The sequence below is a fragment of the Vulpes lagopus genome, chromosome 4, assembly GCF_018345385.1.
Source record: "Vulpes lagopus strain Blue_001 chromosome 4, ASM1834538v1, whole genome shotgun sequence".
NCBI classification, from domain to species: domain Eukaryota; kingdom Metazoa; phylum Chordata; class Mammalia; order Carnivora; family Canidae; genus Vulpes; species Vulpes lagopus.
In genome coordinates, this window is record NC_054827.1 from 121,739,393 (window position 1) to 121,753,468 (window position 14,076).

Here is a 14,076-nt window from a genome sequence, read left to right on the forward strand (position 1 = left end):
CTCAAACCACAAGCCAGCAAAGGCGTTCAGGATTCACACTTCAGTTCATCACAACACAGACAAGTTTGCAACTTTTAATTGCTTGAGAAAAGATTCTCCAGAGCACTGATGTGTGGGCCTGGTCCACACCACCCCCTCCCTGAGTTCCTGGCTGCCTGCTGGTGGAGGCAGCCCTATCAGCCTTGTTCCTGGAGTGCTCCCCTAAGACAGACGCTCAGTCCTGCCTGCCCTGATGGCTGCCCATGAGAGGGCTACTGTGCCCACAGGACCTGGGTGGCAGGATAGCACAGCGGTTTCCTGTGCACGCGTCCTTGGGGATGGGCCTGGCTCAATCCCCTTTCCTAATCTTGTGGCTCACTCTGATCCTTAGCCTCCTCCTCTGAAGAGTGGGGCTGACAGCTCTGGAGTCAGGTTGTCCCGTGGTGGGCAGGGGTACCTGGTCGCTGGCATTCTGTTGGAAACACAGTCAGCAGGGTCAGGCTGGAAACAGGGAGAGTTCTCTCCAACCGTCCTGCTCAGAGCTGGGTAACACCTTTCCACCCCACCCCTCTGGGCCCAGACCCTTGAACCCTCCAGTCTCCCGGCCCACCATGGGCCCCCTTCTGAGCTACACCCCCGTAGTGCTGGGAACTCTACCCAAGGATGACTCACAGCACAGCACACTTGCTCTAGGCCCAGGGGTGCCTGCCCCTCCCCTCATCTCCAGCACTGGAACATCTCCAGCATCTGTCTGTAGACTGTCTGCCCCTCCCTCAACATCAGCTTGGGAGGACAGCCACTCCCTGTCCATCTCCTGCAAAGTGCCTAGCACAAAGCGAGCACCAAGGACCTCTCGCCCCATCCTCACCCTGACGAGGCTGATGCCCCTTGGTCTCCATGGCATCCAGTTCAGGAGCCTCATTTGTTGAATTAAACCACTCATCTTGCCTCAAGTACCTCAACTTCTCCATCCGTGGGGGTCTCTGGCACCCACCAAGCAGGGCCTGGACCCCTCCCAGAGTGACTTCTTCCAGCCTGTGTCCTTATCCACAAGGCAAGGCTGGTGACCGTCACTGACGAGCAGCACCTTCACACCCCAAGAACCTGCTGGGCCACGCCCGAGGCATAGGGCTGCCCAACACTGCTGCTGACCTTCCAGGGGCCAAGGGAATATGGTTGGCCAGGAGATCTGCTCAGCACCTTGGTCAGGATACCCAGAAACAGAGAGCATCTCCTCTGGGTCAGAGACAAGCTGACTTCTGGCCACACAAGGAACCAACAGAGAGCAAGTCTTCCCCAAATTCATCCTATTCTACCTCTGTCCTTCCCAGGTCACTATGCTTGGCGCTAAGGTCATGCCACACTGACATCCTATTCTGCGGGAAAGCACAAGGCTCCAGCAGACACTCCTGGTGCTGGGTGGTAGGCCTGCCTCCCTAGCCAGACAGGGCCTGCCTGGTCCCACCCCCAAAAGAGGCCTAGTTCCTGCCACCAACCCCAGGCTGGCCTCCTCAGGGTCAACCAGACCCTCCTGGGGATACCTCTGTCATCTGCATATTCCCAGGGGACAGCTTCCCCACTTGCTGAGGCCAAGGCATGGGGGTCATGAGGCTAGTATGCTTTCCTTCTTGTAGTCCCCTCTTCTTACAGAAAGCCAAACTAGTGGGCTGGGGCGGGGACTAGAATGTCCACCCTGTGCCAGTGTGTCAGCCCCATGGCCTACTTGGTCCCCCACTGCTCAAGGATACACACTCCCCTCTATCCCAGGGTGGAAGTACAGGCAAAGCGGGCTTTGGCATGGCCACCCGGCCAGCACTGCCCCGGGGGCCCAGAGCCACCTCGCCCACACTACCCAGCCTGGCATTGCCTGCCAAGGCTAGCTCTAAGAGGGGCATGAGGAAGAGACGGAGGAGCCCTCGAGCCTCCTCTCAGGAAGGACAGTGGTTCCCACCTGGGCAGAACCTGTATCGGCCCAAAGGGCAACCAGAAGAGAGCTGGAGCTGTGGGGAGGCATTGGGCACCAGGCAGAAAGATTGCAGGGTGCAGGTGTATGCCAGCCTGTCCTGATGGGGCTCAGAGTCTGCTTCTGTCTTACTCACATCCAAGGCCCAGGGGGAGCCCAGTCAGGAGACATTCGGCTACAAGCTCCCACTCTGAGCCCTGCTCACTGCTGCCAGTTCCCACAGGGGGAGGGGAGCTGGTGCTTACCCTAGAACGAGGTCTGGCAAGAAGCAAAACCCAAGGCCTCAGTCTCCATCCTAACACGGGCTGTCCCAAGAGCTGGAGAGCTCAGCAGTGCAAGCAGTGCTAAGGCCAGGTGCTCCACGCTAGGGCTCTGTGTACAGGCAGGTCCACACTTCAGCAGAGGTTCAAATGAAGCCAAGGAGCAGGCAGCTAGATATTCCAGGAATAATATCTCCATCAGAAAGGTGGGTGCCCTACAGAGCCATGGCCAAGCCCCACTGGATAGCGAAGAAAACTGAGAAGGAGGGACCAGAGGATGGTCTTTGTTGTCTACTACTGGGCTGGGCTGGGCAGCAGTCATGGGGGCCTGGTCTCTCCTGCATGTGGCATTACCCTAATCCCCAAGTTGTCTTGGTACTGGCACAGAGGGAGGCAGTCAGGGCACTGCCACCTACCAGAAAACAGCGCATCCTTCACCCTGGGATCCAAGCTGGCCTCACCCTTCATCTGGGGCTCCCAATCTGCTGGGGAGGCACCCACCTCTGACTCATATCCTTGTGACAACTATTCCACTCAGACATGGTGACACATCAGCCAGGTCCTGGGAGCAATCTTCCACGTGAAGTAGCCAAGCAAGGAAATCACATGGAGGGTGTCTTAGATAGGAAGCAGCTAGTGCAAAGGGCCTGGGGTTGGGGTAGGAGGAGGCATGCATCTTCAGACAAGAGGGACAAAAGCAGACTCATTCCAGAACTGTTTGTCAGGGCCACCTGCCCAACTTAGTGTGGATGAGATCTCAGACCTGCTCCTAGGCTGAGCTCCCAGGCCAGGGTCCCATTTAGGCCTAGGGTCCTGTCCTGGCTTCTGGGCACATGGTACAAGTCACTTCACACCTTCAGCCTCACTTCTTCATTTCCCAAATGAGCTTGTTGCTAATGGCACCTTGAAGACTAAAGAAGACAGCTCCAGGAATTCTGACACAGACCCTTGGCCCAGCAGTTGGTCTCAGGGTCTCTGAGCATCGAGAGGCCTGGCTCAGCCCAGATCTCAGCACCAGGGAAAGGTGACAAGAAGGGAACACAGTGGGAATAACAAAGGCTGTGAAGCTTCCTCTAGGGTGGGATGGCAGTAGAGGAAGCAGCCAGGGAGACCCAGCCCACTGCTCCAGAGGTGAGCCATGAGGGGTGCACTGTACGGACAGTCACGTGTGCCTAGGCCAGGTCAAGGCAGCTGTATGAGCCCTCCACACTGGCTGCCACCTGCCAAGTCATCTCAGACTGAGCCGTCAGGGACGCAGCCATAAGCCCCGCAGCCGTGGCTGCTCTGCCCTCTGCCCCACTGCCCATCTCGTTGGTATCCTTCCTGCCACGGCGGCCTCCCTCAGATGGCAGGAAGCCACGGCCCTCTTCAGCACTTTACCTTTCTCCAGGACAGGGTCCCTAAAAGCACCAAGGCCCAGGGGCAGGAGGTGTGGCCTCCAATCTGGATCCTCTGGCCAGGGGACTGACCCTTGCAGGTCCCTGGAGCACTCAGTCACCAAAAGACCAGGTCACCACTGTCCAGTGGAGCTCTGGCCTCCCGCTCCCCCAGCCCCTGCCAGAACCCAGCACTGAGAGTCCACACAGCAGAGCCCCTTCCCTGCTTGTTTCAACCTTGTAGAGTGAGGTCTCTCTTCTGTTTTAATCCATGTGCTGTTATCCTTTCATCTCTGACACTACTGTTTTTAAGCTGTTCTCAAACCATGTTTGTCTCCGATGCTATTGATCAGCTTTGACTCCCTGAGGTTTTTATTTTATTGCATTGTCTTTTGCTTTTGGTCACCTTTTACTCAGTAAAGTTCAGCTTGGCCTCAGTTCTCACACTTGGGCCGGGTCTTACCCGCTTCCTGGCTATCCCCTGGGGTCACCCCCTGGCCAGGAGAGGGGGGCACCCTAGTGAACAGGCCAGCCCCCCTGCCTGGGCCACAGTGGGTAGGGCCGGGGTGGGGAGAGCAAGCTATAGCCACTCCCTGGCCTGGCCCGGGTCTCTGGCTGGATAGAGACAAGGAGCCAGAGACAGGCCCAGAAGGCAGGGAGCTGGAAAGAGGACAGAGGAAGAGGCCAGAGAGAGGGGCCGAAGGGGGAAGGAGGACCAGGCCAGCCCCCCCACACCCCGGGAGAGGAACTGAGAGCAGCGTGTTCCTCCTCTGCCTTGGGAACCCCGGGCCTGGGCGCTGGACAAGATGACTCACAGCTGCTGGCTCCTGCCTGTGCCCCTCATCACAGGCCCACAGGGAGACCAGGCTGTTCCCAGGCGTCCTCACACTGCCCCATTGTTCAGAGGCCCAGTGAGGAAAAAAGCCTGGCAGGGGCCCAGGTTGGCCAGTCTCCCCTGCCCCTCCCAATGTAGGCGAGGTGAGAGGGGGGTCCTCCATCCAGCCATCCTGCTGTCCTCCACACTGTCCCCTTCCCCAGGCTAGCTGTCCTGTGAGACTGCACCCCAGGCCCAGCCTCCCACTCCCCCCACCCCCATGCCATCCGGGGTCTGGGCCACAGTCCCAGCCACAGCAGAGGGGGTTCCCAAAGGTGACTGCACTCAGGCTGAAGTCCAAGATCCTCAGCCAGCTGGTGCTCCAGCACGCTGCACACCTCCTACACTGCTGCCCTGACCTCCTCATACTGTCTCCACCTGACAAACTCCTGCCTGGCCTTGGGACCCAACTCAGATCACCCAAGACACTCCCTGAGGACCCCAGTCAGGCTGGGTAGTGGTCCCTTAGGGGTCCCCAGGCAGTCTGGACGTTCTCAGAACCAGCTGGGCTGGAAACGAGGGCCTCTGGTGGGAGCTTACCTAGGGTGATCCCTGGTGGCTGCCTAGGGATCCCAGGCCAGGCCCTTCCTGAGGAGTGAGAAGCTCCAGTCAGACCTCCAAACACCACAGTCCCTACTAGTATGAGCCCATGGCCAGAGCTCTCCCTGCTGCCCACTTCCCTACACCCTAGCCCCTGCATAGAGCCTTGGAAATCTTCATCAGGTCCCTGGGGCCAAGTGTCTGCCTCGCCCTGACATCTGCCCCTTGGGGCAGCATGAACAGCACTCTCATCTAGCATTCAGTCTGACGCTCCCAGGGGTGTGGAGGCTTCTGGTGGTCAGCAGAGTCAAGAAGCAAGCTCTTGGGTGCCAGCCCCTAAGGCCCCCCCCTGGCCCGGAACCTGCCACAAGGCTGGGGCAGACTGCACCAAGTGGGGGGGTCCAACTCGGTGGGTGCTCTAGGAGACCCTCCCCTTCTCCAGGGACACAGCCAGGGGGTCACAGCACTGTGGGCTGGAAAAACTGGCAAAGAAGATTGGGATGGGGGGTGTGCACAGTCAGTATCACCAAGTCTGCCTCAGCAGAGTCACCTACTCCGTCCTGGTCAGTGGACCCCGTCCCCAGCCACCTGCTAGCCTCCTGCAGGCCTGACCTCACCCCCCTACATCAACCCATGCTTCCCCACAGCCATTGTGCAGGGGGAGGGGGCCTGCGGGAGCCTCTCCAGGCCAACCCCTGCTCAAGACCCTCCCATGCCCTGGGGCCTGACCTCTGCAGGCCCTCTGCCTCCTCTAGGCCATTCCTTTATAGCCTCCACACCAGCCCACCTTTCGTCCTTTTCCCTGCCTCCACCTCAAGGAGGCCCCACCATGGATAATTCCCATGGCACCTCCCATGCCACTCTTGGGTACTGCCCACCAGCAGGGCCAGGACTACAGGGCCAGCCACCCCAGAGGGCTCCATGCAGGTCTTTAAGGGGTGCATGACTCAGCATGGAGCCCAGTGGCCTGGGCTTGGAGTGAGGCAGTCTTCCCCCACTTCCCAAGACCCAGCCCCAGAACCGCTGCCCCCGTGGTGCCTGGCTATCAGGAGACTGGGGCTTGGTGCAGGGCCTCCCAGGTCCCCTCAGGAGGGGAGTTTCTCTTTCTCAACCCTCTTCCTTCCCCAGCAACTTCCTGCCCCGCAGTGGGCTTGGCTACTACCGACCACAGCATTTCACCCTCTAGTCACAGTCTCAGGACAATGGGAAGACTGGTTTCAGAGAGCTCCGACCCCAGGTGGCAAACCTTTGGAGGCCAGGCACCCAGGACCCCAGAAAGGGTGGGGGCCTTGGAGACAGGCTCCATTCTTTGCTCCATAGTGGACCCCAAGAACTGCTCACTGTTCCCCGAACCCGGGGACTCTCACTGTACCCCACCACCAGACCAGAGACAGATCCCTGACAGAAAAGCCAGGTAGTGCCCTCCCCTGGGAGCTGCAGCCCATGGTCTGGAACCAAACTGGTCTGGGTGGAGGTTATCACGTCTCCTGCCCCCATGGCCCACCCCCACATAGCTCGCTGTGACAGGGACCTGGCACCGGGGATCCTGGCCCTGGCCCGTAGCAGGTGCACAGCATCATCATAAGGTCCCTCAGAGGAGCATATTGCTCCTGAGCGGATGTGAGAGAAGACAGGAGGCAGAGGGGAGGAGGACCATGTGGGGGAACGGTGACCAGCTGGGGATACAACACAGACAAGGCCCTGGCAGGCGGTCGGGAGCAGGGCAGCTGTGCAGGGCGGCTGCAGCCTGTGCCTCTAGCGCCAAGCACCATCAGCCCCAGACAAGAGCTGGGGGGTCAGCAGGGAGGCCTTGGTGGCCTGACACCAACCACTGGGGTTCTGAGGCCAGGTCACTACCAAGCACCCTGCTCAGCCCCAGGTGACCACCTTGCATTCCCAGAGGTTTAAAGCCTGACAGTGACTGGCAGTGGGAAGTCACCTCCCATCTTGGGCTGAGTGGTAGGAGACACAGCCGCTCCACCTTCTGCCTGCCCAGCTCACCACTGACCTGCCTGTCAGGGCCTGGATCCCCATGCTGCATCTGCCCTGCCGTGAAGGGACCCAGGGAGTTGGCACAAGCTGCTCATCCCTTTCTGGCCCCAAATAGGAGGAGCGGAAGCAGCTGCATCAGGGAGAGATGTGTTCCTGACGTTGTTCAGGAAACAAGGTGGGCGCTGTTTCTGGCATACCTCCCTCTCGCTCTGACACTAGGCAGTCCTCCTCACACCTGTCCAGTTGGGGCCTCTAGGTCCTTCCTCATAGTTGTCCTGCTGATTGCACATCCAACTCTGGTGGCCCCCCTAGGGGACTGGCTTCCTGGGACTCAAAGACCAGGTTCCCAGAGTGGCCTGTAGTTCAGGGGAGCCCAGGCTGACCTCAGCCTTGGCCCTAACATATGTCTCTAGGAAGGAATAGCCACAGAGAAAGGAACCACTTCCGGTTACGGCGCGGCTCCGAGGATACCCCAGCTCAGTGTCCCGTCTGTGCCATGCTGGGACCACTGAGGGCCTCTGCAGCTCATGGCTGGGCCTGGGTGGCCGGCTGGGCTGTGGGGCTACAATGGAAAGCCTTCAGCAAGGTTGTGGCACAACCACCCCTGATTATCTGATTGGCAACTCTGCCAAGCTGGGTGGCAGAGGCCTTCCAAGATGACAGAGCACATTTGTGTCAGACGCTGAGCAGACAGTTAAATGTAGGCAGGTAGCAACAAGCCAACCTTAAAGAAGGCCCGGCCCCGCCCGCAGAGACCTGCCCATCCGCTGGCCCTTCGGGCCTTCAGGAGTTTCTGTGATGCTCCTCAGGGGACTTCCCACTGGGAGAGCCTACATGCACCCTCCCCACCTCTGTGCCAGGTCTAGGTGGGCAGTATCACTCAGATATGGCCCTGTCCTTTAAGAGTTCTCAGCTGGGCAGGGGAAGGCAGGGAGGTGAACATGATGACCAAGGAGTGGAGTGGGGGGCCCAGAGGAGGCACCCAGATGGGGGGGTTGGCAAACAAGGGTCCCCCAAGCACCAAGCAGGACAGATACTTAGGCTTTTCATTAAACGGCTTAAAAAAAAGAGATTTTATTTATTTATTTGAGATGAAGGGGGAGCATGATGAGCAAGGGGAGGGACAGAGGGAGAGGGAGAAGCAAGTTCCCTGCTTAGCAGGGAACTCAACTGGGAGCTCGATCCCAGGACACTGAGATCACGACCTGAGCTAAAGGCAGACGCTCACCCACTGAGCCCGCCAGGAGCCCCCATTACACTGCTTCTGAGGGAGGCTGGCAGGGTGGGCCAAGGGCTGAGCGGCTACCTGTGGCATCTGCAAGTCTTGCCCTCCAGCCTGTAGGCCTACCTACTCCTGGGGCCTGTGCTGACCTGGGACTGGTACACAGAGCACCCAGCACATACGGAGCAGCAGAGGGTGGGGGTAATAGCTTTCTAAAGGGTTCCACCTGGGATCCCTGGGTGGCGCAGCGGTTTGGCGCCTGCCTTTGGCCCAGGGCGCGATCCTGGAGACCCGGGATCGAATCCCACGTCGGGCTTCCGGTGCATGGAGCCTGCTTCTCCCTCTGCCTGTGTCTCTGCCTCTCTCTCTCTCTCTCTGTGACTATCATAAATAAATAAAAAATTAAAAAAAAAAAAAAAAATTAAAGGGTTCCACCTCTGCTTCAGAGGCAAGAGCTAGAGCAGAGAGAGTGGCAAGCCGCCCAGGCCCCCAGCCAGAGCCTCATGTTGACTGTGGGAGCATGCCACAGCCCCATCCTGGCCTCCTGGGCCCCAAGGCTGACCTCTGACCTTCTGCCACTTCGCTGGGGGCAGCCAGCAGTGAGGGCTAGAGAATGACCGGCTCTTAAGCTCAGGGCAGTGGGTGGGGCCTTGGGCAGCTCAGGGTAGGAGGCCACGTGTCTCTGGAAGACGACAGAACAGGGTTGCTGGATTGCAACATCACCTCAGGAGAGGCTGGAGCACATCCTCAAAATGGAGCGGTCTGTGAGGGGCCAAGGGCCAGGAGGCCTTGCCTGGGCCTGGGGTGCTGCTTTGCTGGGGCTCCTCAAGGGCCTTAGGATGCCTACAGGGAGGGCTCAGTGGCAGTATCTCATTTACATTCCCCAAGGATACAGGAGTTAGAACTGGTTTTACCCTATTTCACAAGGAGGGAACTAGAGCGTCGAGGACGCAGGCTGCTCTGTGCTGGTTAGGGAGGCTGCCCTCTGCCTCCTGACAGAGGCTCTGTGCCAGCCCGAGAAGCCTCCAGGAAGCCTTGGGCCCACAGGGGAACCCACACCATCACAGCGCACACACCGCCTCTGGGGCTGTCACGCATCGGTGTGGCTGACCCTGGGGGGGGGGGGGCGGGACTTACTCCCTCTGCAGGCTCCAGCAGGCAGGCACCCACACCCCACCCAGTGGCCTGGAACAGGCATGCTTGGCAGGAGGCCATCCCCTCCCTGGGCTCAGCAAGCGCGCAATAAACATCTGATTCACAAGGAAACGGAGGGCACTTCTCGGAACCAGAGTAGGGCCACAGGGGATAGGGTGTGGATACCACAGGGGTGCTTTTCAACTCCTCAGACCCCCTTGACCTCCCCAGGACACTGACTCCAGTGACCGAGCAAGCTCACACCATGCCAGGAGACCAGCTGGCAAAGAGTGCTAGAACCCGACATGGAAAAAAAGACAAACAAAAAACCTGAGATGGCCAGCCCACAGGGGCCAAGGGTCAGTCACTGCTGGACCTTGGGCCAGGGGTGAAGGAAACACCAGTCCGGCCAGCAGGTTCCAGCATGGTCTATAATCTGGGACAAGGGTGAGCTGGGGGTGACCATTCAGATGGCCTTGGGGCTGGAACCTCAGAATCTCTGGTGCCTGGGCAGACAGAAGGAGGTGAAGGGGGACCTTTATCGCCTTGAGCAGAGTGAGGTCCACCCCAATGAGAGCCCAGCCGGGGCTGGCATTTCACTTGTATTGTTCCTAGCGTTCAGGAGCAGCTCGGAGCCTGGCCTCCAAGGCCTAATCCATCAGTGTGACCCAGAGCCAGGGGCTTCTATCACCTGAGGACCAGGAAGGATGTCTCACTAAGGAGGCTCAGATCTCCTGGTATCATCTTGTCCACCCTCTCATGCACAGGCCCTTGGGGGTGGTGAGGAGGGGGTCAGGCAGCGCCACTGGGCCTGCCCACCCGAGGCTACACAGAGCCCAGAATGTTTTCCCCACTACCTTTGGGACGTAGATGGCCCACATATGGGGCTCCCCAGCCCATGAATGTCAGGGCCACTGGAGAGATCCGGAGGCCTTTTGGATAGGCTGCTGACCTCAGGGGGAGGACTTCACAGCATTCTGAGAGCCCCTCCCGCTGCCTCCCAGGCCCCCTGCCCCTTATTACATTGCCACCATTGCCTGGTCCATGTCCTCACCTTACCCAGCGCACACCAGGCCATTGTGGTCAAACTAGTCTGCCACTCTCCCCACTGCCAAGGCTTTGGCTCAGTCAGTCCCTCGCTCCATGGCTGTCACCAGGGCTCAGAGAGCAGCCCTCCTCCTCTCTGCAAACCCTGCATCCACAGGCCACCAGCAACCCACCTTGCCCAGCCAGGCTGCCCGGGGCTGGCCCTGCTCCCTGGGTTTATTTAAGGACCACATATGTCCGTGCCTGGGACTTACTTAGGTCATCAAGCCTCGGTGTCTCACCACAGAGCTCTAAGGACAGAAGTCAGGAGGATCCAAGTGGCTCCCCAATCCTGGCCACTCCTGATAGATTCAGGCCTTTGCCTCGAGACCCAAGTGGGCAGGGACTTGGAGCCTGCCCTTTGCCCTAGGCCTCTCCATGTGTGACCTCACCCTTGCTGTCCAGTCTAGAGGACCAGTGAAAGCACCCCCAGTGGCTCAGTCACTGAACACCAACCACTTGCTACCACTGGCCCCTTGTCTGCGGATGAGGTAGACACTCAACCCCCATGCTCCAGATAAAGAAACCAAGGCTCAGCAGCCAAAATCATATAGCTGATACATGGGGGTGACCAAGTTCAAACCCAGGACCCCACCCCTCTGTGACCTAGCTGGGCCACTTGGTCCATGTTCCCTCAGATCTCTTGTTCGCAGGGCTTCAGATGTGCCTGCATCCACATCGGGGGGAGGGATGGCAGGGGCTACCTCAGCACCTTACTTCCCCCTGTCCACGTGAACAGGAAGGAAGGGCCAAAACAGGTTTGCATCCCACCTACCCACCTCCTATCTCTCCCAGGCCAGCCTCCTTGGTGGGTTCTTTCCTGACTCTGCAGGCCTGAGGAACTCCCTGAAAGGGCCAGGACCTGGCAGCACCCCTCTTCCCAGACAGTTGACAGGGGCTGGCCTGGACCATCTATCTGTCTGCCCCCCTGCCTGCTCCCTCTGCCCAGGGTCTGCTCCAATATGGGACAGTCAAGTTACAGGGATGGGGGAAGGGAGGGAGCTAGTGATTTCAGGAGGTGATGGAGCCCAGCCCCCTCCTCTGCTTCTGAAAAGCCTGGCCCAGAGAGGACAGGAGGCTGATCTCAGGCCACACTGAGTCTGTGCTGAGCTGGATATAACCCTAGAATTCTGCTTCCACTCCAGGATTTGCCATGTTTCCTCAGCCCTCCGACCACTGAGAAAAAATTTGACAACTTTCATCATCACCACCGTTGCAAGTAACATCTCCTGAGCCTACTTTGTTTTGGGGACTGGCTAGATGCTGCAGAAGCAAGATCACATGTGTGCCATGCACAAGGGCACCCTAGCAGTCCCACGGAGTGCCCTCATCTCAGGCCGGGGCCACTTCTGAGGGGTGTTTTACATCCTATGGCCATCCGGGCCGCAGGCACAGACATCACCAGCATTGGCAGATGAAAAAACGAAGGCACAGAGAGAGGCTGTGAGGCACTCATGGTCACAGAAGGTGGCAGAGGGAGTGGGCTCCAACTGACCACTGCAGCAGGGCTAAGTCCCCAACACCCAGAGGAAGCAGACTAGGTCAGCACCATTTCTCAGGGAAGCCAAGGCCCAGAGCAGCAGGAAACAGCTGGGTTGCTGGGAGGGACCCGGCCCTCATGCCAGGGTCCATCCCCAACCCTGAGCTCTCCCATCCCCTCTGCCATCCTCTCTGATAGTCACTGTTCCAAGTTCCACTCACAGACTCCCCAGGGCCACGGGGCTATCCGTCACTCACACTTCAGTGTGAATCAGCTACCAGAGGCAGCTTTCCTCCTACCTTTGTTGAATGGGCTGAGGCAAGGGAAGTTTGGATTTCCAGGACGGGTAGGGGGAAATCCCCCCCCCCCCAAGCCTTCAGAGTCCTGGTCCAGGGGGTTGCATGTGGTGGTGGGGGGGGGGACGTGGGGAGTGCCGTGCAGCCCATGAGCCCCAGGGGCCTGGAGAAGCGGGGAAGGGGCGGGGAGCAGAAGGACATGAGAGACGCGGGACAGACGCCACACCGCCGCTCTCCACCCCTAGGCCTCCGGGGCACACCGAGCGCGCCCCCGACCCCGCACGCTTCCCGGGGCAGCGGAGCCGGGGACCTTGGCCCCGGGGACCCCGGCCAGTCCGGGGGACGCGATCGCGCCCCGCCAGTGCCTTACCCGCGAGGCTCTGCTCCCGGCCCGCGGGCCCTCCGTCCCGGCGGCCGCTCCCGGCTCCGCCGCCAGGCGCTCCTGCCCGCGGGACCCGCAGCCAGGCAGCTGGGGCCCGCCCGGGTCCGCCCCGTCGGCCTGGCCACGCCCCCTCCGGGCCCGCCCTAACAAGGCCCCGCCCCCATCGGCCTGGTCCCGCCTCCCGGGCTCCGGGCCCCGCCCCCATCTGCCGGCCCCGCTGCTCCCAGTCCCCGCGCGGCGGCGCGAGGAGCCGCGTTCTCTCCCCGCCCCCGCTCCCAGGGAGGAGAAGGCCGGCGCCGCTGGCGGTGTGAACACACCGTCCGTGCACAGCACACAGTAAGTGCTCAGGAAATTCAGGCTACTGAACGAATGAGCCGTGTTTCTGTTCCCCGTGCGAGACCGTCCCCGGGACACCCGGTGGCCCTCCTGGAAGTGGCGTTGCCCACCCCATCCCCCCATTTTGATCCTGCAGAAGGAGGCCCTGTGTCCCTGACCCCACCCATGCCTCTGGAGTCTGATTCTGACTAGGAGGTGTGGGCAGGGGCACGGAATGAACCCTTCCTGACAGGGGAGGACTTGCTGGGAAGTGAACCACTGGAACCTCGCCCTTGTGGGGAAGGAGCCTCCCTTGCACTTTCAGCTGCTTCCAAACCGAGACATGCGCTCTCTTGGACCCCGGGTCTGGCTCCAACGCCAGGAGGCCCAGGAGACAGGATACTTTTCACTTTGCCTCCTGGGAAGCTCCCAACCAACAGGGCCCCTCTGCGCATTTGAAGAAGTGAGGGGGTAGTGCAGTACAGTTTTTTTTTTTTTTTAAGATTTTATTTATATATTCATGAGAGACACACACACAGAGGCAGAGAGAGAAGCAGGCTCCACGCAGGGAGCCGGACTTGGCACTCGGTTCCCTGGTCCCCAGGATCACACCCTGGGCTGAAGGCGGCGCTAAACCGCTGAGCCACTGGGGCTGCCCCTGCAGTACAGTTTTAGACCTTGTTTAGGGGGCGGAGGCTTAGTGGAGGAAGGGGATTTAGCAAGTCTCCTCGGGGAAGGGCCTTCCAGAGAGGAAATAGCTCTCCACCCCTTAAGGTAAGCAAAGTGAGCAGTGGAGAGAGTAAAGTGTTCTAGGGAGAGGAAGCAAGGCCTGCAAGCTTGTAGGTGAGTGGAGCCTTCTGGGGAAGGCGTCCACTGCTTAGGGCATGAGGAGCAGGAGGCAAGGCTCATCCCCATGAGGAGTGGGGGTTGGATCCTGGTCCCGGAGCCTGGGAAGCTGTGAGCAGAAGAAGGACGGGACCTGGCTGGAGGCCTGAAGAGCAGTAGAGGGTGAGCGTCACCCCAGTGGAAGTTCAAGATCTGCCTCTCTGTTGCACTGGGCATGACAGCCAGAGTCCAACAGGGGAAATGGCTGGACTGGCTGCTCTGAAGGAGGCAGGGATGGGAGCATCCAAAGGCTGGGTTTAGGTCATGCTGAGGCTGAGGTCCCTGAGGGTCC

At 59.8% G+C, this 14,076-nt stretch overlaps 1 protein-coding gene across 3 annotated transcripts in view; it reads right to left on the reverse strand.

Annotated features, from left to right (window-relative positions):
* The window catches only part of SH3BP2 (SH3 domain binding protein 2), a 34,525-nt gene extending 21,836 nt beyond the window's left edge, over window positions 1-12,689 (reverse strand). The window contains exon 1 of one of the 3 annotated variants that reach the window (XM_041752889.1): window positions 12,573-12,689. The gene's annotated coding sequence lies outside the window, so the exon portion shown is untranslated. Of the gene's footprint in view, window positions 1-10,641; window positions 10,723-12,572 lie in introns of those variants that run through there. The other 2 variants (XM_041752891.1, XM_041752890.1) reach the window with 2 other exon arrangements.
* Window positions 12,690-14,076: the final 1,387 nt, after the last annotated feature.